The sequence below is a fragment of the Hyla sarda genome, chromosome 11, assembly GCF_029499605.1.
Source record: "Hyla sarda isolate aHylSar1 chromosome 11, aHylSar1.hap1, whole genome shotgun sequence".
Lineage (NCBI taxonomy): Eukaryota > Metazoa > Chordata > Amphibia > Anura > Hylidae > Hyla > Hyla sarda.
The window spans coordinates 59393389-59419636 of record NC_079199.1 but is presented as its reverse complement, the minus strand read 5'-3'; the positions used below and the strand labels follow the sequence as shown (position 1 = coordinate 59419636).

The window sequence follows — 26248 nt, the reverse complement described above, 5'->3', positions numbered from 1 at the left end:
TGTATCCTTGAAATGTGTTGTTTCTCCTAGTGCAACCCGGATTAGTTGTCTTAACCTAGTCATCAGACTTAATCATGTTCATTACGAAATTGTGTAAAGTGATCCAGACTTGCGGTCCACAGCATCTTGATACGTACTGTGATTGGTCGTGAACCTAATCACATGCGCACTTAGACCCAGAACTTGCGCACATCTATGCGCCACACTGGGTCCTTTTTAAACGTCAAAAGAATGGCGTTCCACAAGCGGCGTCCTGGGACACCTGGGCAGCGGTTATATACACTGAGGCTCCCCTATATCAGGTCTGCACTCTTTCTTTCTTTATGCTGTTGATAGGAATAGAATGTCGACATAACCATCTTACCATAGGCTTCTTTGACTATTTCAGCCTTGTGTTATTGGATAGTCACTGTCACTCTCTTGTATGGGAACTATAGCCAGACCAGCAATATCCCCCTTATCCATGGGATCTTAAGGTTAGTGCTTTGGTCACTATTCCTTTCATTATGCTATACTTTTTTTTATTATGCTATACTTCTACAGTCCTGGTGTACGTCTCCTTTGGTTACTAGTGCTATTTGTTCATTCTAGCCTAGGACTATACATCCTGATTATTACCACCGCATTTGGCCCGCTGCTTCTTACTCTCACCCTTGCCCTCCATCTTGGATTGGTATGTTTGATTCATCATGTGGATTGTACCATTTTTTGTTAGTCTTTATCGAGAATATATAATTTGCAAGGCTGACATCTTAGGTTTTGTTTTTTCACAATGTTTTTTAGGTTTTGGTCGTTTTGGGTCATTTATCTGGACCTTAAGTACTGTCAGCTATTTTGTGTATCTCTATAACTGTCTACAGGGGTCTTTATATCTACAATGTACTATGATTGGTAAGCCAGTTACCCTTTTGTAGTTATCTTGTAATATAAATTTACCAGGTTATCTTATTGGCGATTATGACGGCCTCCTCATATTTGTCTTTTCCAACAGAGAACAGAGGTTCCTATTGTCAAGAATCCTATTCAATAATATGTTTATTATTATTTACACAGTTTTTTTGTTTTCAATGGGAAAAGGGGGTGATTCAAACTTTCATTAGGGAAGGGGTTAAATTGTCTTTATTCACTTTTTTTTTCACTTTTTTTTTGCAGTATTATAGCTCCCATAGGGGGCTATAACACTGCACATACTGATCTTTTACATTGATCAATGGTTTCTCATAGGAAACCATTGATCAATGATTCTGCCGCTTGACTGCTCATGCCTGGATCTCAGGAACTGAGCAGTCATTCCTTAATCAGACAACAGGAGGCAGGTAAGGGGACCCTCCTGCTGTCCTACAGCTGTTTGGGATGCCGCGTTTTCACCGTGGCGATCCCAAACAGTTCCCTGAGCTAACCGGCATAGGTTTACTTTTACTTTAGGTGTTAATAAAGGGTTAATAGCCTGCGGCACCGCGATCAGTGCCACAGGCTATTAGCCACGGGTCCCGGCCATTGTTAGAGGCTGGGCCTGACCCGCTATGACTCTATAGATATAGAATGGGAAAGAACCCAGGATGTACTGGTACATCCTTGGTCCTTAAGGGGTTAAGCATGGAGGGGATAAGCATAAGGCTATCTTTCATATAAGATGGGGCCAGGGACTATTGATAGGATTCAGATTATTGGGCAGACTAGATGGGCCAATTGGTTCTTATCTCCCGACACATTCTAAGTTTCCATGGTCAGTGTTATCTGTGCTCGATTGCTCCAGCCTGGTGAGCCAGTCTGGAGCATTGCAGAAGGAATTGGATGGCAAGGAGGAAAGTAGGGACCCTCCCGGCATCCTGTAAGCTCAACGGGACACTGCAGTTTCACCATGGTGATCCCGATCAGCCCAAATGAGCAGCCAGGAATGCTTTTTATTTTCATTTTAGACACAGCGATCAACATTGATCGTCATGTCTAAGGGGTTAATGCTAGACATCACCGCAATCGACGATGTTTGGCATTAGACATGGGTCTCAGCCGTTGATGGCCTCCGGAACCACCCCGCTATGACGCTGGGTCAATGTTCCAAATTATTATGCAAATAATATTTAAGTGTTACAAAGATTAAATATTTTGTTTTTCAAATTAACTCCTAGATGGCATTGTGACTCGGCTCTTTTGATCACTGAAAACAATCTCAGGCACCTGTGATAATTAGATTGCCAGGTGATCCCAATTTAAGGAAAAACTGCTAAAGGTTGGTGTTCCACATTATTAAGCAGAGCACCATTTTCAAGCAATATGGGGAAGAAAATGAATCTCTCTGCTGCCAAAAAGAGTGAAATAGTTCAATGCCTTGGATGAGGTATGAAAACATTAGATATTTCACGTAAACTTAACCCCTTAAGGACGCAGCTCATTTTCACCTTAAGGACGCAGCCTTTTTTTTGCAAATCTGACCACTGTCACTTTAAGCATTAATAACTCTGGGATTCTTTTACTTTTCATTCTGATTTCGAGATAGTTTTTTCGTGACATATTCTACTTTATGTTAGTGGTAAGTTTTTGTCTATACTTGCATCATTTATTGGTGAAAAATTCCCAAATTTTATGAAAATTTTGAAAATGTTGCATTTTTTTAACTTTGAAACTCTCTGCTTATATTTATTCCCAAATAAATTATATATTGATTCACATATACAATATGCCTACTTTATGTTTGCATTATAAAGTTGACATGTTTTTACTTTTGAAAGACATCATAGGGCTTCAAAGTTCAGAAGCAATTTTAAAAATGTTCACAACATTTTCAAAATCTTAATTTTTCATGGACCAGTTCAGTTTTGAAGTGGATTTGAGGGGCCTTCATATTAGAAATACCTCATAAATGACCCCATTATTAAAACGGCACCCCTCAAAGTATTCAAAATTACATTCAGTAAGTGTGTTAACCCTTTATGTGTTTCACAGGAATAGCAGCAAGCAGAATGGAAAAGGAGTGAAGGAGAAAAGTGAAGTGAAGGAGAAAATTCAAAATTTCATTTTTTTACACTCGAATGTTCTTGTAGAGTTTTTGAATTTTTACAAGGGGTAAAAGGAGAGAAATCACCCTAAAATTTGTAACCCAATTTCTCTCGAGTAAGGAAATATCTCATATGTATGCCAAGTGCTCTGTGGGTGCACTAGAGGGCTCAGAAGGGAAAAAGCGACAATGGGATTTTGGAGAGTGTTTTTCTGAAACTTTTGATAACTTTTCTTTAAAGTTGGATGTGTAAATGCAGTTTTTTCCCCAAATTTGACATTTTTACAAGGGGGGGGGGGTAATAGGAGAAAATGTCCCCCAAAATTTGTAACCCCATCTCTTCTGAGTATGGAAATACCCCATGTGTGGACGTCAAGTGCACTGCGGGCGCACTACAATGCTCAGAAGAGAAGGAGTCAAATTTGGCTTTTGGAATACAAATTTTCCTGAAATGGTTGGCATGTCACATTTAGGAAGCCCCTATGGTGCCAGAACAGCAAAAAAAAAAAACTCATTGCATACTATTTTGAAACTATACCCCTCAAGGAATTTAACAAGGGGTACAATGAGCTTTAACACCCCACAGGTGTTAGCTGACTTTTTGTTAAAGTCGGATGTGTAAATGAAAAAAAGAAATGTTTTCACTAAAATGCAGTTTTTCCCCCAAATTTTACATTTTTACAAGGGGTATTAGGAGAAAAGGCCCCCCCAAAATTTGTAACCCCATTTTTTCTCAGTATGGAAATACCCTTAGTGTGGACGTCAAGTGCTCTGCTGGTGCACTACAATGCTCAGAAGAGAAGGAGCCCCATTGAGCTTTTGGAGAGAGAATTTGGTTGGAATACAAGTCGGGGGCCATGTGCGTTTACAAAGCCCCCCACCGTGGTGCCAGAACTGTGGACCTCACAGGTGGTTGACGAATTTTCGTTAAAGTTGGATGGGAAAATGAAAAAACTATTTTTTTAACTAAAATGCTGGCGTTACCCTAAATTTTTCATTTTCACAAGGGAAAATAGGGGGGGGGGAAGCCCCCCAAAATATGTAACCCCATTTCTTTTGAGTAAGAACATACCCCATATGTGGAATTAAAGTGCTCTGCGGGCAAACTACAATGCTCAGAAGAGAAGAAGGATGCCATTGGGCTTTTGGAAAGAAAACTTGACAGGAATTGAAGGTCACATGTGTTTACAAAGTCCCCATAGTGCCAGAACAATGGACCCCCCCCCCACATGTGACCCCATTTTGGAAACTACACCCCTTTCATCAAATACCCCTTGTTACATTCCGTGAGGGGTGTGGTTTCCAAAAAAGGGGCCACACGTTGGTATTTATTTTTTTGCGTTTTTGTCAGGACCAATGTTAAATCAGCCACCCCTGTGCAAATCACCAATTCAGGCCTCACATGTACATAGTGCGCCCTCAGAGCATTTTAAGCCCACATATGGGGTATTTGTGTACTCAGAATAATTTTTTTCCTTTTACCTCTTGTGAAAATAAAAAGTATGTTAGTGTAAAAATGTTATTTTTTTTACACTAACAGGCTGGTGTAGACCCCAACTTTTCCTTTTCATAAGGGGTAAAAGGAGAAAAAGCCCCCAAAGTTTGTAACACAATTGCTACTGAGTACGGAAATAGCCTATATGTGGCCCTAAACTATTTCCTTGAAATACGACAGGGCTCCGAAGTGAGAGAGTGCCATGCGCATTTGAGGACTAAATTAAGGATTGCATAGGGGTGGACATAGTGGTATTCTACGCCAGTGATTCCCAAACAGGGTGTTTCCAGCTGTTGCTAAACTCCCATCCTGCCTGGACAGTTAGTGGCTGTCCTGAAATGCTAGGAGTTGTTGTTTTGCAACAGCTGGAGACTCCATTTTGGAAACACTGCCATACGATACGTTTTTCATTTTTATTGGGGGGGGGCAGTGTAAGGGGTTGTATATGTAGTGTTTTACCCTTTATTTTGTGTTAGTGTAGTGTAGTGTTTTTAGGGTACATTCACGTAGGCGGGTTTACGGTGAGTTTCCCGCTAGGAGTTTGTGCTGTGCCGGAAAATTTGTTGCAGTATAAACTTGAAGCAGGAAACTCACTGTAAACCCGCCCATGTGAATGTACCCTGTACAGCTGTTGCAAAACTACAACTCCCAGCATGTACTGACAGACCGTGCATGCTGTGAGTTGTACTTTTTCAACAGCTGGAGGCACACTGGTCGGAAAACCTTCAGTTAGGTTATGTTGCCTAACTCAGCATTTTCCAACCAGTGTGCCTCCAGCTGTTGCAAAACTACAACTCCCAGCATGTACTGATCGCCAAAGGGCATGCTGAGAGATGTAGTTATACAACAGCTAGAGGTACGCAACTACAACTCCCAGCATGGCGAGACAGCTGTTTACTGTTCGTGCATGCTGGGAGTATTGGTTTTGCAAGACCACTGCAAACCACTGCACAGTGATCTCCAAACTGTGGCACTCCAGATGTTGCAAAACTACAAATCCTAGCATGCCCAAACAGCAAACAGCGGTCTGGGCATGCTGGGAGTTGTAGTTTTGCAACATCTTGAGGGCTACAGTTTAGGGACCACTGAATAGTGGTCTCCAAACTGCAGCCCTCCAGATGTTGCTAGGCAACTCACCGGCTTCCGTATCCTGCAGTATCGCCGCACACTAGGGAAAGGATCGCCGCCCGCCGCCACCAATCGCTGCTGGTAAGTGACCTCCACCGCCGCCGCCGGTCACACTACAGTTCCTCCATTCTGCCCTGACCACCGTGGGTGGGCAGAACAGGGAAACCAAACTTTGACCCCCCCTGCCCCCAATCTGCTATTGGTCAGTCGTTTCTAACAGACAAATTGCAGCAATAGGAGGGGTGGCACCCCTGCCACCTCACTCGTATCCCTCCAGGGGGATCGGGGGTGTCTTGGACATCCCCCATCCCCCTTATTTTCTGGGTCACCGGAGACCCGAATGACCTGGAATCGCCAAAGATTTGCGGCGATCACCGACATGGGGGGGGGTCTCAGGACCCCCCTCGGTGATGTGCCGGGATGCCTGCTGAATAATTTCAGCAGGCATCCTGGTTCGGTCCGACCGGCTAGCAGCAGGGACCGAAATTCCCATGGGCGTACCTGTACGCCCTACGTCCTTAACCTCTTAAGGACTCAGGGCATACCTGTACGCCCTGAGCCTGGTCCCGGTGTGAAAAACGGGGTCATGCCGTGACCCCGCATCACACCGGGTCGGTCCCGGCTGCTAACAATAGCCGGGACCCTGGGCTAACAGCGCGCGGCACCGATCGGTGCCGCGCGCTGTTACGCCTTCAGACGCGGAGATCAAAGTTGACCATTGCGTCTGAAAGTGAAAGTTAACGCTTCCCGGCAGCTCAGTTGGGCTGATCGGGACATCACGATAATATCGCGATGTTCCGATCAGCTGGGACACAGGTGGAGGTCTCCTTACCTCTCTCCACGGCGTCCGATCGTCGATTGATTGCTCTAAGCCTGAGCTACAGGCTTGAGCAATCAAGCCCCTATCTGACTGATCCGTGGAAAGCTATGGCTTTGCAGGGATCAGCATAGGAGATCAGTGTGTGCAGTGCTATAGCTCCCTATGGGAGCTATAGCACTGCAAAAATAAAGTGAAAAAAATAAGTAAACAAAGGTCATTTAACCCCTTCCCTAATAAAAGTTTGAATCACCCCCCTTTTACCATAAAAAAAAACTGTGTAAATAAAAATAAAAATTTACATATGTGGTATCGTCGCTTGCGTAAATGTCCAAACTATAAAATTATATCATTAACTAAACCGCACGGTCAATGGCGTACGCGCAAAAAAAATTCCAAAGTCCAAAATAGCGTATTTTTGGTCACTTTTTATATCATAAAAAAATTAATAAAAAGCGATCAAAAAGTCCAATCAACACAAAAATGGTACCGATAAAAACTTCAGAACACGGCGCAAAATATGAGCCCTCATAACGGCCCGTATGCGGAAAAATAAAAAGTTATAGGCAGTGGCGTTGCTAGGGTTGCTGTCACCCGGTGCGGTAGAAAATGGTGTCACCCCATACCTTCCCCCCCCCCTCAGTAAGTTTTTAGCCTGTTGCGACAGACACCACTGTTGTAGCACATTGTGAGAAATTCCAGTATAATAACTGAATAGACCAGTTGCCACAGAATAGGAAAGTGTTAAAGAAGTTTTCACCATTTAAATATACAGCTCCCAGAATTACTTAAAGGGGTACTCCACTGGAAAACATTTACTTTTATATCAACTGGTGCCAGAAAGTTAAACAGATTTTTAACTCCTTAAGGACCCATGACGTACCGGTACGTCATAAGTCCGCTCCCGATCTATAACGCGGGGCCACGGCCGGGACCCGTACGGCATTGATCGCGCACGGCATTGATCGCTATTAACCCTTTAGACGCGGCATTCAAAGTTGAATGCCGCGTCTTAAGTGAAAGTGAAAGCATGCCGGTTAGCTCAGGGAGCTGTTCGGGATAGCCGCGGCGAAATTGCGGCATTCCGAACAGCTTACAGGACAGCTGGAGGGTCCCTACCTGCCTCCTCGCTGTCCGATCGCCGAATGACTGCTCAGTGCCTGAGATCCAGGCATGAGCAGTCAAGTGGCAGAATCATCGATCACTGGTTTCCTATGAGAAACCAGTGATCAATGTGAAAGATCAGTGTGTGCAGTGTTATAGGTCCCTATGTGTGCAGGTCCCTATGGGAGCTATAACACTGCAAAAAAAAAGTGAAAAAAAAGTGAATAAAGATCATTTAACCCCTCCCCTATTAAAAGTTTGAATCCCCCCCCCCCCTTTTCCCATAAAAAAAAACACAGTGTAAATAAAAATAAACATATATGGTATCGCCGCATGCGGAAATGTCCGAATTATAAAAATATATTGTTAATTAAACCACACGGGCAAGTCCAAAATAGTGCATTTTTGGTCACTTTTTATATAATGAAAAAATGAATCAATAAGTCCTATCAATGCAAAAATGGTACCGCTAAAAACTTCAGATCCCGCTGCAAAAAATAAGCCCTCATACTGCCCCATACACAGAAAAATAAAAAAGTTATAGGGGTCAGAAGATGACAATTTTAAGCGTATTAATTTTCCTGCATGTAGTTATGATTTTTTCCAGAAGTACGACAGAATCAAACCTATATAAGTAGGGTACCATTTTAATCGTATGGACCTACAGAATAAAGATAGGGTGTCATTTTTACCGAAAAATGTACTACGTAGAAACAGAAGCCCCCAAAAATTACAAAACAAGCGTTGTTTTTTTTCAATTTTGTCTCACAATGATTTTTTTTTCCGATTCGTCATAGATTTTTGGGCAAAATGATTGATGCCATTACAAAGTAGAATTGGTGGCGCAAAAAATAAGCCATCATATGGATTTTTAGGTGCAAAATTGAAAGAGTTATGATTTTCTAAAGGCAAGGAGGAAAAAACGAAAATGCAAAAATGGAAAACCCTCGGTCCTTAAATGGGCACTGTCACCAACTTATGTACTATAACATATCTCTATATTTATTTTTTTTTATTAAAATTGTTTAATTTACATTTGAAAACCGGCCACTAGGGGTCTCCCTCCTAGTGGCCGGCTGCAGCCTGGCGTGACGTCACGCCTGAAAAAGGACCTATGCGGCCGGGCATCGGTCCTTTTTCATTCAGCCTGCGCTCGCTCCCTGCCTGTCAATCAGACAGTCAGGGAGCGAGCGCATTGGCTCCCCGGCCACTGGCTGGGAGGCCACTCCTCCTGCACATCTCCGCCTCCGCCGCCTCTGCCTCGTCACCGCCTCCGCCTCGTCGCCGCCGCTGTCCCTGCACGCCCGCTCGCTGCCGGACTCTGCAGTAAGTGTAATGGGGGGGGGGGTTGTGATGGAGGGAACGGGGTATGGCGCGGGGGGGGGAGGGAGACGGAGGGGATGGGCTAGCGCCGCATGTAACTAATAGTTTATCTACACAGGGTGCCTCCAGCTGTTTCAATACTACAACTGAAGAATTAAATGCAGAATAATAAAACTACATCCCTTTTCCTTATCCCCTTCACTTCAATTCCCTGGTTGGACTTGATGGACGTATGTCTTTTTCAACCATACTAACTATGTAACTATGTAACTCCCAGCATGCCCTCACAGCCAATAGATGTCAGGGCAAGCTGGGAGTTGTAGTGATGAAACAGCTGGAGGCACCCTGTGTAGATGAACTAAGGGCGGAAGTCCCCACCAGCAGGCATCAGTGACGTGGTGCCTGCTGGGGAAGTCTGCCTGGTAGTGAGCACACTGCCAGGCAGACAAACTGCATTTTTAATATAGTAAAAATAAAAATTAAAAGCAGGGAGGGTGTTAGGGATAGATTGGCAATAGGCAGGGACAGGGAAAAAAATAGGATGGTGGGAGCTACCCTTTAAGGGGTTAAATTACTTCTATTTAAAATCTTAATCCTTACAGTACTTATAATCTGTTGTATTCTCCACAGGAAGTTGTGTAGTTCTTTCCAGTCTGTCCACAGTGCTCTGTCTGTCCATGTTAGGAACAGACAGAGCAGGATAGGTTTGCAATGGGGATTTGCTCCTACTATGGACAGTTTTTGACATGGACAGAGGTGTCAGCACAGAGCACTGTGGTCAGACAGAAAATAAATTAAAAAAGAAAATAACTTCCTGTGAATCACTTATACAGCAGCTAATAAGTACTGGAACGATTAAGATTTTTAAGTAGAAGTAATTTATAGATCTGTTTAACTTTGTAGCACCAGTTGATTAAAAAAAATGTTTTCCAGTAGAGTACCCCTTTATGCAGTGGTAAGGTTATGCTGGGAGTTGTAGTTTCACTCACCATAACTGTAGAACTTACAAGTGACTACAGCTCTGATAGGACATAGAGAGGAGAATACACAATTATATCAGTGACTACACGTGACGTCTTCTCTATAGTCTTCCCTTATCTAATTCAGATGGGACATACCACCGGGTCCAGCTAAAACTTCTCTCTGCAGAATGTGACGCCCAGACGTCTCCTCACTATGTCAGCGCATTCTCATCCTCTATATGAAAACAAGTATTATTATAAACCTGCCAGACACTGTATACTCTAAATATAATACTACTATACACTACACTCTTTGATTATAAACCTTACACACACCATACCCACTGAATATAATACTACCACATACTGTACATTCTGAATATAATACCAACACATACTGTACACTCTAAATATAAATCTGCCACATACTGTACCCTCTGAATATAATACCGCCACACACTGTACCTTCTGAATATAATACTACCACATACTGTACCCTCTGAATATAAATCTGTCACATACTGTACCCTCTGAATATAAATCTGCCACATACTGTACCCTCTGAATATAAATCTGGTGGTATTGCCAGTGGATGATGGGGGTGCTAGTACTGGGGGGGGGGGTGGGTGCTGCTGGAGGATGATGAGAGTGCTAATGGCCATCCCCCTGGCAGTATCACCCCCATTCGGCAGCATCATCCTCCTGGCAGGAGCACCCCCATCATCCACCATCAGGATCTGCTGATGGAGGTGCTGCTGCTGGGGGGGGGGGGGTTGCTGGTGGATGATGAGGGTGCTACTGCCAGGGGGGGAGCATTAGGTAGGCAGCAGTTCCCCCACTTAAGGTAGGTAGCAGTTCCCCCACATTAGTTAGGTAGCAGTTTACCCATGTTAGGTAGCATAGATTCCCCACATTTGGTACCAGTTACCCCACATTAGGTAGTAATTTCCCCACATTAGGTAGCACAGATTCCCCACATTAGGTAGCACAGATTCCACACATTAGGTAGCAGTTTCCCCACATTAGGTAGCATAGATTCCCCACATTAGGTAGCAGTTTTCTCACATTATGTAGCAGCTTTCGCACATTAGGTAGCAGTTTTGCAACATTAGGTAGCAGTTTCCCCGCATTAGGTAGCAGTTTCCCCACATTATGTAGCATAGATTCCCCCCATTTGGTAGTAGTTTCCCCCCATTAGGCCGCAGGTTCCCTTGAATGTTCCCCACAATAGGTCAAAGTCTCCCCACCTTAGATCGCTGGTTCAAACAAACCCCCCCTCCCCCCACACACAAAAAAAAACACATACACACACAACACAGAGACACACACACAGATAGATAGAGAGAGAGACACACACACAGTCAGAGAGACACATGCACAGTCAGAGAGACACACACTCACAGACAGTCACACACAGTCACACACACACAGAGTCACACACAGACAGAGAGTCACACACAGACAGAGATAGCGACAGACACACACACAAAGACACACACACAGAGACACACACACACACACACAGAAAGTCACACACACACACAGAGTCAAACACAGACACAGAGTCACACACACACACACAGAGAGTCACACACAGTCACACGCACACACAGAGTCACACACACACACACACACAGAGTCACACACACACACAGAGTCACACACACACAGACAGAGAGACACACAAACAGAGATAGAGTGAAACAGACGCACACTCACCCATCCAGCGCAGCGCTCCTTCTCTCCGGGCGCTCTGCGAGTGACGTCACGTCCTCCTGCGCGGCCCTGCGGTGGCACGTCGGGCCGGCGCAACAGAAGACGTGGGGGCGCAGGCCGGTTCACTGTGCAGGTGACGGGGGGGGGTGGTCCTACTAGTACGGAGACAGCGCAAGTGAGGAGGTGGGGGGGGACAGGGGGTGCAAGTACAGAGACAGCGCAAGTGAGGACGGGGGGGGGGTGCTGCTAGTACGGAGACAGCGCAACTGAGGACCGGGGGCGTACCTGGTGTCACCCCATCAGGATGGTGTCACCCGGTGCGGGCCGTACCCCCCGCACCCCGGTCGCAACGCCACTGATTATAGGGGTCAGAAAATGACAATTTTAAACGTATACATTATCCTGCATGTAGTTATGATTTCTTTCAGAAGTGCGACAAAATCAAACCTATATAAATAGGGTATCATTTTAACCGTATGGACCTACAGAATAAAGATAAGGTGTAATTTTGACCAAAAATGCACTGCTTAGAAACGGAAGCCCCCAAAAGTTACAAAATGAAATTTTTTCTTCAATTTTGTCGCACAATGATTTTTTTTTCCATTTCGCCGTGGATTTTTGGGTAAAATGACTAATGTCACTGCAAAGTAGAATTGGTGGCGCAAAAAATAAGCCATCATATGGATTTATAAGTGCAAAATTGAAAGTGTTATGATTTTTAGAAGGTGATGAGGAAAAAATGAAAATGGAAAAACGGAAATGGAAAAACCTTAAATGGACGCTGTCACCAACTTTATTTTTTGATATGTTGTAGTACTTATGTACTACAACATATCTCTAATATATTGTCATTATGTTTTTTTGGGGATTATCAGGGTGAAATTTACGTTTAAAAACCGGCCACTAGGGGTCATCCTCCTAGTGGCCGGCTGCAGCCTGGCGTGATGTCACGCCTGAAAAAGGACTTATTTTGGCCTGGCAATCAGTTCTTTTTCATTTAGGCTGCTCTCGCTCCCTGTCAATCAGAGGAGGAGACCATATAGTGGCTGAATGGCACAGCGTGGAGGTGTTGGCAGCATGAGGACACCATATAGTGGCTGAATGACACAGCATGGAGGTGTTAGCAGCATGAGGAGACCATATAGTGGCTGAATGGCACAGCGTGGAGGTGTTGGCAGCATGAGGACACCATATAGTGGCTGAATGACACAGCGTGGAGGTGTTAGCAGCATGAGGAGACCATATAGTGGCTGAATGGCACAGCGTGGAGGTGTTAGCAGCATGAGGAGACCATATAGTGGCTGAATGACACAGCATGGAGCTGTTGGCAGCATGAGGAGACCATATAGTGGATGAATGGCACAGCTCAGAGTTTCCAGCAGCATGAGTAGGCACTAGGCCTTCACAATGCCTAAGATTAAAAGATGAATTAAGAAATTTAAACCGAAGATTTTGGATGGTGGGTGCTACCTATGACAAAATTTTAAATTCCCAGACCCAGGCCCAACAGTGGCATCAGTAACCCATATATTGCCTGAATGACACAGCCTGGAGTTGGCTGATGCACAAGTACACAGCAGGGCTTCACAATCCCCCCCCCCAAAAACACCTCAATTGTAGAATTTTTTTTAAAAGGTTTTGGATAGCGGGTGCTACCTATGAGAAAATTTGGAATTCCCAGACCCAGGCCCCACAGCGGCATCAGTAACCCATATATTGCCTGAATGACACAGCCTGGAGTTGGCTGATGCACGAGTACACACCAGGGCTTCACAATCCCCCCCCCCAAAATACACCACAATTTTAGAAATTTTTGAAAAAGATTTTGGATAGCAGGTGCTACCTATGAGAAAATTTGAAATTACTAGACCCAGGACCCACAGCGGCATCAGTAACCCATATATTGCCTGAAGGACACAGCCTGGAGTTGGCTGATGCACGAGTACACACCAAGGCTTCACAATCCCCCCCCAAAAAAACACCACAATTTTAGAAATTTTTCAAAACGATTTTGAATAGCGGGTGCTACCTATGACAAAATTTGAAATTACCAGACCCAGGCACAGCAGCGCCATCATTTTATTTTTTTTTTAAATTAAAACAAACTTTGAGTGTCCCGGAACCCATCGTGTGGGTACGACGGACCAAATCCAACAAGCCCCCACAGCAACATCAGTAAAGCATATATTGCCTAAATGACACAGCCTGGAGTTGGCTGATTCACAAGTACACAGCAGGGCTTCACAATTCCCCCCCCAAAACACCACAATTTTAGAAATTTTTGAAAAAGATTTTGGATAGCGGGTGCTACCTATGAGAAAATTTGAAATTACCAGACCCAGGCCCAGCAGCGCCATCATTTTTTTTATTTGACAATGAAAACAAACTTTGCATGTCCCGGACCCTAGCGTGTGGGTGCGAAGGACCAAATCCAACAAGCCCCCACAGGGCTCATGTGGCTGTGAGATTTAGGCGCAATGTCTCCATTGCCCTGACCGGACATTGTTTCCAAGACTTCTCGCCAAGGCAAACCATGTGAAGAACAACGTGACACTGCCATGACCTGCACACATTGTATGCTGAAGGGCCACTGAGACTTGTCCGGGCAGTGGAGGCTTAAGACACGGTGGAGGATGTGAAAGCGGAGTAGCACACTGTCGCAGGACCAACGGGCTGACAGAGTGTAGCAGGAAGCAGCATTGAGTACACACCAGGGCTTCAGAATCCCAAAGAAAAAAACAAACATTTTAAAAATAATTTTAAGAATATTTAGGACAGCGGGTGCTACCTATATATTGCCTGAATGACACAGCCTGGAGTTGGCTGATGCATGAGTACACGCTAGGGCTTCACAATCCCTCCCAAAAAAATACAACAATTGTAGAAATTTATGAAGAAGACTTTTGGATAGCGGGTGCTACCTATGAGAAAATTTGAAATTCCCAGACCCAGGCCCAGCAGCACCAGCAGTAAACCATATATTGCCTGAATGACACAGGCTGGAGTTGGTTGATGCATGAGTACGCACCAAAGCTTCACAATCCCTAATAAAAAAGACAAACATTTTTGACGAAAAATGTTAACGAAAATTTAGGACAGCGAGTGCTCTCTATATATTACCAGAATGACGCAGCCTGGAGTTGGCTGCAGCATGAGGAGACCATTGAAATGTATGATTTTTTTATTTGAAATTTAAATCAAAATTTGTGTCCCGGACCCTGCCGTGTGGGTAAAAAGGACCTAATCTCACAAGCACCCACAGGATTCATGTGGCTTTAGGATGTAGGCGGAACATCTCCATAGCCCTGACCGGCCATTTTTTGTTTTTGTACCTTTGTTTGAGAACAAGCGCAAATCCAAGAGTCCAGAAGACTCTATAATGCAGGACGGTGGACGACCAAAAGACATTCTTTTATAAAAGAATTTTTTATGAAATAAAGAAGCAGAGTTCATCCATCTGCGTATTTTTATTTTTTTTAATTTTACTTAAAAAATCACACGCAACAATCGTTCAATGGTGTAATGGTTATTATTGTGGAAAATGAAAGTTTATTACTGTGATAATTATCAGAAAATTTGAAAAAACACTACCCAAGAGTGATTAATAACCCCATACATTACACCATAAATGTTGAAATTTAAATTAAGCATGTATGTATGTATTTCAAAAATCCTAAAATTAAAGGCCCAAGCCCAGAAGCATCATGAAGTAGGGTAGTTCCTGAAAGACACAGGAGCAGTCAGGAGTAGCCATCCGCAGTACCCAAGAGGCTTTAATAACCCCTTACATTTCACGATCACTCGCGAGATCGAGCAATAACAGGTGTGTTATGCCCTCAGATGTCCGGGGCTGCATGCGCGCTACACTGAACGGACCAGCGTGTGTCTATCTTTCACCGAAAGGTGCGGGTAACCCGCTGAACCCCATTCGCGATAGGGAACGGGGATTGCAATTATTTGCCAGGAAAGAAGAACTAAGCGTGGGTCATAAGCTCAGGTTCATTAAGTCCCTGCCCTTTGTACACACTGCATGTCTCTACTACCGATTGGATGGTTTAGTGAGGTCCTCGGATCGGCCCGGCGGGGTAGGAGAGGGCCCTAGCAGAGCGCCGAGAATTTAAAGATCATAGTTGAAATTTGCATTAAGCATGTATTAGCTACTGCTAAACTTCCAAAAATTGAAGGCCCAAGGCCTGAGGCATCAGGGAGGCAATTATTTCCTGAAAGACACAGAATGAATATGGAGCAGTACCCAAGAGGGTTTCATAACCAACCCCTTACATTTAAAGATCAATGTTGAAATTTGCATTAAGCATGTATTTAGCTACTGCAAAACATCCCAAAATTTAAGGCCCAAGGTCTGAGGCATCGGGGAGGCAAATAGTTCCCAAAAGACACAGAATGAGTAAGGAGCAGTCATTCGCAGTACCGAAGAGGATTCATAACCATCCCCTTACATTTAAAGATGAATGTTGAAATTTGCATTAAGCATGTATTTGGCTACTGCTAAACATCCAAAAATTGAAGGCCCAAGGCCTGAGTGCAGGGAGGCAAGTAGTTCCTGAAAGACACAGAATGAGTATGGACCAGGCATTCGCAGTACCCAAGAGGGTTTCATAACCCCTTACATTTAAAGATCAATGTTGACATTTGCATTAAGCAGATATTTAGCTACTGCTAAACATCCAAAAATTAAAGGCCCAAGGCCAGAAGCATCAGTGAGGCAAGTAGTTCCTGAAAGACACAGGATGAGCCAGGAGCAGGCAATCGCAGTACCCAAGAGGGTTTCATAACCAACCCCTTACATTTAAAGATGAATGTTGACATTTGCATTAACTCCTTAACGACGCAGGACGTATATTTACATCCTCCGCAGGCTCCCATAATACGCCGCGGGGTCACGCGGTGTCCCCGCGTCATATCGGGTTGGTCCCGGCGGCTATCAACGGCCGGGACCCGCGGCTAATACAGGACATCACCGATTGCGGTGATGCCCTGTATTAACCCTTCAGACGCGGCGATCAAAGCTGACCGCCGCATCTGAATTGAAAGTATCAGTCGGGCTGTGCTCAGTCGGGCTGTTTGGGACCGCCGCGGTGAAATTGCGGCATCCCGAACAGCTTACAGGACACCGGGAGGGCCCTTACCTGCCTCCTCGGTGTTCGATCGACGAATGACTGCTCCGTGCCTTAGATCCACGCAGGAGCAGTCAAGTGCCGATAACACTGATCACAGGCGTGTTAATACATGCCAGTGATCAGCATGAGAGATCAGTGTGTGCAGTGTTATGACCTATAACACTGCAAAAAAAAAGTTAAAAAAAAGTTTTAATAAAGGTCATTTAACCCCTTCCCTAATAAAAGTTTGAATCACCCCCCCTTTTCCCATAAAAAAAATTAAACAGTGTAAATAAAAAAAAAAAACATATGTGGTATCGCCGCGTGCGATAAACGTATACATTTTCCTGCATGTAGTTAGGATTTTTTCCAGAAGTACGACAAAATCAAACCTATATAAGTAGGGTATCATTTTAGCCGTATGGACCTACAGAATAATGATAAGGTGTATTTTTGCCGAAATATGCACTGCGTAGAAACGAAAGCCCCCAAAATTCACAAAATGGCGTTTTTTCTTCACTTTTGTCGCACAATGATTTTTTTTTCGTTTTGCCATGAATTTTTGGGTAAAATGACCAATGTCACTGCAAGGTAGAATTGGTGACGCAAAAAATAAGCCATAATATGGATTTTTAGGTGGAGAATTGAAAGGGTTATGATTTTTAAAAGGCAATTAGTTCCTGAAAGACACAGGATGAGCCAGTAGTAGGCAATCGCAGTACCCAAGAGGGTTTCATAACTAACCCCTTACATTTAAAGATGAATGTTGAAATTTGCATTAAGCATGTATTTAGCTACTGCTAAACATCCAAAAATTGAAGGCCCAAGGCCTGAGGGCAGGGAGGCAAGTAGTTCCTGAAAGACACAGGATGAGCCAGGAGCAGGCAATCGCAGTACCAAAGAGGGTTTCATAATCCGAATTGATAACCCAAGAGGGTTTCATAACCAACCATAATTGGGAAATGTTGGTGTAGCAGCATGGTCAATCTACTCTGAGGCATCTGGCATTGGTGGCTGGAAATCCTGGCTGATCCATCCCTGATTCATCTTGACAAACGTCAGTCTCTCCACATTTTTAGTGGACAGACGAGTTCGCCTTGGGGAGACTATGGCCCCGGCCGCACTAAACACCCGCTCTGATGGCACACTACTGGCCGGGCAGGACAGCTTTTGCAGGGCTAACTCTGCTAGTTGTGGTCATAAATCAAGTTTGGCTGCCCAGAAGTCCAGCGGATCTTCAATGGTTGTTGGCATGGCCATGTCAAGGTATGCCACCACCTGCTGGTTTAGGTCCTGCTCCATGTCTACCTGCTGCTGATGAGTTGCTATACTATTGTTTGGACTTTGACGGTATGGAGCACCTTGACCGATTAACAGGTAGTAAATGGTACAATACTTGGATGTACCTATGCGGTATGCACTGATGACGGCAGTAATATGCCTAACTATATGCAGAAAAAAATCTGTATTTTTGTAAAACACCAGCCGGTGAATGCTATTGTTTGGACTTTGACGGTATGGAGCACCTTGACAGCTTAATAGGTACTAAATGGTACAATACTTGGATGTACCTATGCGGTATGCACTGATGAGGGCAGTTATATATGCGTAACTATACGTAGAAAAAACTATTTAAAAAAAAAAACAGCCAGTGAATACAATTGTTTGGACTTGCACAGTATGTAGCCCCTTGACAGATTAACAGGTACAAAATGGTACAAATGCACTACAGTCCACTGAAAAATCACGTATTTCTGAACAGCAGCAGGACCCAACAGTGCAGCACCACAAAAAAAAAAAATCCAGGGATTAAACTCTAAATTGCACTCTGTCACACAATTCTGAGCAGCAGAAGATTTGTGGAGCAAAAAAAATAAACTCAATTGGGCTGAAAAATGAGGAGATAAGATGCTTCAGAAAGTTCAGGCAGCTTGGAGATCTGTATGAGGCAGCTGACGGCTATCTGCCCCTCTCTGCTGCAATGCTCAATAATGTGAATAGGAGGTTTAGCTATCAATGATCCTTCTCAGAGTAACAGCACAGCACTCTGCACTCCTGCCTTTCCCTAATGCTGATGTGACTAGCAGTTGCAGTGTAACGCTGTGGTATGAGCTATTCACACACACACAGTCCTGTCCTCTCCATCTGAGTGCATAGATGAAATTAAGAGAGGCAAGATGGCCGCCGATTATATAGGGGCTGTGACATCACAGGGGTCAGTGAACACTGATAGGCTGCATCTCACATGTGATTCAGGGTCAGCCCGCCTACCTTCATTCCCGCCGCTGTTTCCCGCCCTACCATAATCCCCTGCCCCATGTACTCACATGTGGATCCGCCATCTTAGGTCTCCAATAGCCTGGAACGCTGTAAAATGGAGTTTAATGAAGCGATTTGCGCGATCGAATCGTGGCAATATTCGCATTCGTTGCTAATCGAACTTTTCATGAAATTCGTAACGAATTTGGGTTCGTCAACTTCGATTCGCTCATCTCTAATTATTATATTTGATTGGGTGTGCGCTATATGGTGTACCTTTTCTTCTTGTTTTGCAGACATAGATGACTTGACTTACTGACTAGTAGTTGCAATTTAGGTTTGATGCCTTCAGATGTGCTGGACACTGGCTCTGAGATGTCTGGACTGTACTTTACCTCAGCAGAAAGTGTTGTAGAAGAGCAAAAGAGGCAGATTGCAGCTCCTCCTTTCCTTATAAAGGGGGCTGAGCAAGGATCCCATAGGCCAACTGCGGGTCACCTGGTGCTCTCTGGGTAACATAACATGTGACTTAAACATGTGACCACCCTTATGTGACTAATAACCATGTGACCATATCAAAGGTCCTTTACACTAAATAGATAACTTATACACATTATGGGGGGAACACTGCAGGTGAGCCCTGTGGACGTACAGGAACTTCTGACAGGACTGTAGGAGCATATCCCGTACTGGGACATCACATCTCCTTGTATACTGGTATTATTGGTAATATTGGTTTCACTATACAAGATTTGGTGAATAACCAATGATCAAGTATGATGGTAATATGTATGGTGATAATGGGGGAGATTTATCAAAACCTGTCTAGAGGAAAAGTTGCTGAGTTTCCCATAGCAACTAATCAGATCGCTTCTTTCATTCCTGAAAAGGCCTTTGTGAAATGAAAGAAGCGGTCTGATTGGTTGCTATGGGTAACTCAACAACTTTTCCTCTGGACAGGTTTTGATAAATCTCCCTCAATATTCCTCCTTGTATACTGGTATTATCGGTATTATAGGTCTCAGTATACAGACAGGGCCGGCTCTGCCTATAGGCAAGATAGGCACCCGCCTAGAGCGACCTCTTGAGGGGTACGGCGCTCTGCCGCTGCAACAAACACAACCAGCTAGCTTTTCTATGCCCCAGCCCGCGCAGTCCTGATCCTTCATCCTCAAGCTAGAGGAGTGTGGCACGCAGCGCTCCACTGAAGTCACCGTCTTCATCATGCTGAAGGAATGCTGCCAGCAGTGATCCTCTCCCCTGCCCCCCATGGGCGTAGGAAGCAGGGGGATGGGGAACGCATCACCCCCAAGAAATCGTGTGGGAGACGGATGACAGGATCCCCGCCAGTAGTAACTGGGGCGACATCAGGGCAGGCAGTATTAGGGGGACTGGGCTGTCTATTTGCTACCTGCAGCCACTGGCGCAGTGGCAGCTTGTTCCAAGTGACAACTGTCCCTTTAAGAGGAACAAGCGTGCTGCACACAGGCACGTTTGTTTAGAAGCTCCTGAGGTCAGTGGAGCTCCTGACATCCTGATGCCGAGCTCGCAGCCCCTGCAGTGTGGTGCTGTCCTGGCGGATCCCGCTCAGCTGCTCTGTGCCGGGAAAAAACCCTGTGAATCCTGACAACAAGTACCTGCAGCAGTGACTGGAGGAGGGAACGCTGGACCTGACCATTATCTGCTCCTTTGTTAATGCTCCTCCTCACTTAAAGGAAACACCCCACCACATGCCTCTCCTCATGCACCTCCTGCCTTTCTTCTATTAGCAACTGCCCCATACCCTGTGGGAATACACCTCATTCCCTGTACCTTTCCCCCACCTACCACATTTGACCCTCTTGTACTCAGACCCCACCCCTTCTGATGTGACCCTATGTACCCTGCCCCCTCTGTGGTACTAGGACCTCCTGAGCCTCCAGAACAGTGCTTTCCAAACTGTGTCCCCAGCTATTACAAAACTAAAACTGCCAGCATGCCCGGACAGCCAAAAGCTTTCTTTTTTAGTTGTAGTTTTGCTGCAGCTGGAGGCACACTGTTGGGAAAACAGTGCTCTAGACCTTGAGAAGATGCAGTGGAACTGTTGCTTGTAGCAACCAGTCAGAATGCCCCCGTAATATTTAACTCCTTAAGAGAGTTTTCATTTTTGAACTTTTTCCACCTTAACTTTTAATTTTGCACCTACAGACCTATATGAGGGCTTGATTTTTGCACCATCATTTGGACTTTATAGTGACATTAATAATTTCACCTCAAAATATACAGCGAAATAAAAAAAAAATATTTGTGGGCAAAATTGAAAAAAAAAAAGAAAAAGGCATTTTCTAAATTTTTGGGGCTTCCATTTTTACACAGTGAACTTTTCTGTAAAAATGTCAAATTATTTTTATTCTGCAGTCAGGGCTGGCTCTGCTTGCCACAACTAGCTATTCAATGGCCCGATCAGCCAGCTGCATCTACTATTATATATATATATATATATATATATATATATAGAGAGAGAGAGAGAGAGAGAGAGAGAGAGAGAGAGAGAGAGAGAGAGAGAGAGAGAGAGAGAGAGAGAGAGAGAGAGAGAGAGAGAGAGAGAGAGAGAGAGAGAGAGAGAGAGACATTTATCAATGTTTGCTTATGTATTCCTTTTTTAGTACTTTTTTCTTTACTCTTTTTCTGCTTATGTGTGACTTATTTATCAACTGGTTTCAGCCTGTTTATAATTTTCTTTCACGTAAGCAATTTTTTTACTTTGGTAGTAGCTTTTTCTGCTCCATGTTTGAGCTGGAGTAAATTTAGTAAATTTTTAACCTTGTTGCGGCTTTTTTTTGCGCACTTTCGACTGTCGCAGTTAATAAATACCAGACTACCCATAGTCCATTTTAAAATTATTACTACATAGTTAAGTTTTGGAAAACTTGCTTTTCTCGCTTTCCAGTCAAAATATCGCACGAAAAATCGCTCAGTCGCAGGTGCGACATTTGTGCGACATTTTTAGTAAAAAATGTTTTACTAAATCGCTTGATAAGTGTCTGTCATAGTGAAGCAGCACTCCAATTCAAAGTGAAATAAGTAGGTGTTTATTTACACATCTGTGATACATGCAACATTTTGTCTCACCAATAGAGCCTTTCTCAAGCATTCTCAATGAGGGACATTTATCAATGTTTGCTTATGTATTCTTTTTTTAGTAATTTTTTCCTTACTTTTTTTTTTGCTTATGTGTGACTTATTTATCAACTGGTTTCAGCCTGTTGATAATTTTCTTTCACGTAAGCAATTTTTCCTTTTTTACTTTGGTAGTAGCTTTTTCTGCTCCATGTTTGAGCTGGAGTAAATTTAGTCAATTTTTAACCCTGTTGCGACTTTTAACCCTGTTTGCGCAGTTGCGACTGTCGCAGTTAATAAATACTTGACTACCCATAGTCCATTTTAAAATGATTTGCTTCAACCTGGATGCTGGACATTCTTCTTGTATATTGCTCTGCATTGAAGCTGGAGACGGGATCGGCGGGTCCGTGCACAGGTGTGGAGCCTGATCAGGAGCTGTCACTACTTGATGTTTTGCACTAGTTGCCCATAGCAACCAATCAGAGCACTGCTTTGTTTTTTGTTTTTGTTTTTTAAAGGCCTCTGAAAAATGAAAAAAGCACTCTGATTGACTGCTATGGGCAACTGCTCCACTTTTCCTCTGCATAGGTCTTTATATATCTCCCCCAATGTTCTTAAGGGGTTATCATTCTGATAATACACTGTAACTAAAAACCTCCTTATGTCCCTATCATCACGATAACACAGTGTAAAAAAATCTCCTCTTGTTACCTCCTTACTACTGGGGTGACACACTGTAACAAACCTCCTCCTCATGTAATCTCCTTACTACTGGGGTGACACACTGTAACAAACCTCCTCATGTAATCTCCTTACTGCTGTAGTGACACACTGCAACAAACCTCCTCCTCATGTAATCTCCTTACTACTGGGGTGACACACTGTAACAAACCTCCTCATGTAATCTCCTTACTGCTGTAGTGACACACTGCAACAAACCTCCTCCTCATGTAATCTCCTTACTACTGGGGTGACACACTGTAGCAAACCTCCTCCTCATGTAATCTCCTTATTACTGGGGTGACACACTGTAACAAACCTCCTCTTCATGTAATATCCTTACTACTGGGGTGACACACTGTAACAAACCTCCTCCTCATGTAATCTCCTTACTAAAAGGGGTGACATGCTGTAACAAACCTCCTCCTCATGTAATTACCTTATTAATGGGGCGACACACTGTAACAAACCTCCTCCTCATGTAATTACCTTACTACTGGAGTGACACACTGTAACAAACCTTCTCCTCATGTAATCACCTTACTACTGGGGTGACAAGCCGTAACAAACCTGCTCCTCATGTAATATCCTTACTACTGGGGTGACACACTGTAACAAACCTCCTCCTCGAGTAATTACCTTACTACTGGAGGGACACACTTAACAAACCTCCTCCTCATGTAATTATCTTACTACTGGGGTGACACACTGTAACAAACCTGCTCCTCATGTAATCTCCTTACTACTGGGGTGACACACTGTAACAAACCTCCTCCTCATGTAATTACCTTACTACTGGGGTGACACACTGTAACAAACCTCCTCCTCATATAATCTCCTTACTACTGAGGTGACATACTGTAACAAACCTCCTCTACATGTAATCTCCTTACTACTGGGGTGACACACTGTAACAAACCTCCTCCACATGTAATCTCCTTACTACTGGGGTGACACACTGTAACAAACCTGTCCCTCAGGTAATTACCTTACTACAGGTATGACACACTTAAACAAACCTCCTAATGGAATTTCCTTAATACTGGGGTGACACACTGTAACAAATCTCATTCTATGTAATTACCTTACTAGAGTGAAATGTGACCTCTCCTCCAGCTTGGCCCCGCCTCCTCCACAGCATCACACAGGTCCTTCAGCCACGACCTTTCCTCTCCATCACAGCTAAGCTCCGCCCCCAACATGTGATGGTGACATCATCACAGGTCCTACATCTCCAGCATCTAGCAGTCCAGGCCTGGGAGGAGACAGAGGGAGGGTAAGAACAGAGGTCGGTCCTGCACGACTAGTGTAACAGGGACGGCGTTTCTCCTTTGGAAAAAGCAAGGGAACGCCATTCCTGTGCATTCCTGCAGGACTTGAGGTAAATTTTGGTTGATACAAGCAACATGTTTGTGAAAAACTCTAAAATATTATTGTTTTATTGTACAAGTCATTACAAATGTGGCAATACCTACTATGTATAGGTTTGCTGGATTTTTTTTTGTAATAATATGATGCTTTATTGGAAAAAGGGCATTTTTTTTTTTTACACTTTATTTATTTGGTCTCCAACAAAAGAAAAAGAAACAAGGCAACAAATACACTGCTCAAAAAGAATAAAGGGAACACTAAGATAACACATCTTAGATCTGAATGAACGAACTAATCGTATGAAATACTTTCGTCTTTACATAGTTGAATGTGCTGACAACAAAATCACACAAAAATTATCAATGGAAATCTAATTTATCAACCCATGGAGGTCTGGATATGGAGTCACACTCAAAATCAAAGTGGAAAACCACACTACAGGCTGATCCAACTTTGATGTAATGTCCTTAAAAAATGTCAAAATGAGGATCAGTAGTGTGTGTGGCCTCCATGTGCCCATATATGACCTCCCTACAACGCCTGGGCATGCTCCTGATGAGGTCGCGGATGGTCTCCTGAGGCTGATATCCTCCCAGACCTGGACTAAAGCATCCGCCAACTCCTGGACAGTCTGTGGTGCAACGTGGCATTGGTGGATGGAGCGAGCCATGATGCCTTCCTCTTGCAGGAACTGCTGACACAATCCAGCCACATGAGGTCTAGCATTGTCTTGCATCAGGATGAACGCATGGCCAACCGCACCAGCATATGGTCTTTCAAGGGGTCTCAGGATCTAATTTTGGTACCTAATGGCAGTCAGGCTACCTTTGGCAAGCACATGGAGGGCTGTGCGGCCCCCAAAGAAATGCCACCCCACACCATTACTGACCCACCGCCAAACCGTCATGCTGGAGGATGTTACAGGCAGCAGAACGTTCTCCACGGTGTCTCCAGACTCTGACACGTCTGTCACATGTGTTCAGTGTGAACCTGCTTTCATCTGTGAAGAGCACAGGGTGCCAGTGGCAAATTTGCCAATTTTGGTGCTCTCTGGCAAATGCCAAACGTCCTGCACGGTGTTGGGCTGTAAGCACAACCCCCACCTGGGGACATTGAGCCCTAATACCACCCTCATGGAGTCTGTTTCTGACCGTTTGAGTGGACACATGCACATTTGTGGCCTGCTGGAGGTAATTTTGCAGGGCTTTGGTAGTGCTCCTCCTTGCACAAAGGCGGAGGTAGCGGTCCAGCTGTTGGGTTGTTGCCCTCCTACGGCCTCCTCCAAGTCTTCTGATGTACTGGCCTGTCTCCTGGTAGTGCCTCCATGCTCAGCGGACACTACGCTGACAGACACAGCAAACCTTCTGGCCACAGCTCGCATTGATGTGCCATCCTGAATGAGCTGCTCTACCTGAGCCACTTGTGTGGTTTGTAGACTACGTCTCATGCTACCACTAGAGTGAAAGCATCACCAGCATTCAAAAGTGACCAAAACATCAGCCAGGAAGCATAGGAACTGAGAAGTGGTCTGTGGTCAACACCTGCAGAACCACTCCTTTATTGGGTGTGTCTTGCTAATTCCCTATAACTTCCACATGTTGTCTGTTCCATTTGCACAACAGCATGTGAAATTAATTGTCAATCAGTGTTGCTTCCTGAGTGGACAGTGTGATTTCACAGAAGTGTCATTGACTTGGAGTTACATTGTGTTGTTTAAGTGTTTCCTTTATTTTTTTGAGCAGTGTGTACTTATGTAACCAACACAAATCTGTGTAGTGTAAGATAGATTCACCAAATTATAGCACTACCACCAGATATAAATCAAACATATAAATCTTTATTTATAATCCAAACATATTAAGACCATTTCTTAGACATACAGTACTGACCAAAGGTTTGGACACACCTTCTCATTCAGAGTTTTCTTTATTTTCATGATTATGAAAATTGTAGATTCACACTGAAGGCATCAAACTATGAATTAACACGTGGAATGTTATACATAACAAAAAAGTGTGAAAATATGTCATATTCTAGGTTCTAGCCACCTTTTGCTTTGATTACTGCTTTGCACACTCTTGGCATTCTCTTGATGAGCTTCAAGAGGTAGTCACCTGAAATGGTCTTCCAACAGTCTTG

The 26248-nt window shown here is 44.1% G+C and overlaps 1 protein-coding gene and 1 long non-coding RNA gene across 3 annotated transcripts in view; one reads left to right on the top strand and one right to left on the bottom strand.

Moving 5' to 3' along the window:
- Nucleotides 1–23920, bottom strand: part of LOC130295673 (uncharacterized) — a 102876-nt gene extending 78956 nt beyond the window's left edge. Inside the window, exon 1 of the long non-coding RNA XR_008848955.1 lies at nucleotides 23823–23920. This is a non-coding gene — a long non-coding RNA (uncharacterized LOC130295673). The remainder of the gene's footprint in view (nucleotides 1–23822) is intronic.
- Nucleotides 23921–23986: 66 nt separating this feature from the next.
- Nucleotides 23987–26248, top strand: part of RASGRP1 (RAS guanyl releasing protein 1) — a 163928-nt gene continuing 161666 nt past the window's right edge. The window contains exon 1 of one of the 2 annotated variants that reach the window (XM_056545526.1): nucleotides 23987–24014. The gene's annotated coding sequence lies outside the window, so the exon portion shown is untranslated. Of the gene's footprint in view, nucleotides 24120–26248 lie in introns of both variants that reach the window. The other variant, XM_056545523.1, reaches the window with a different exon arrangement.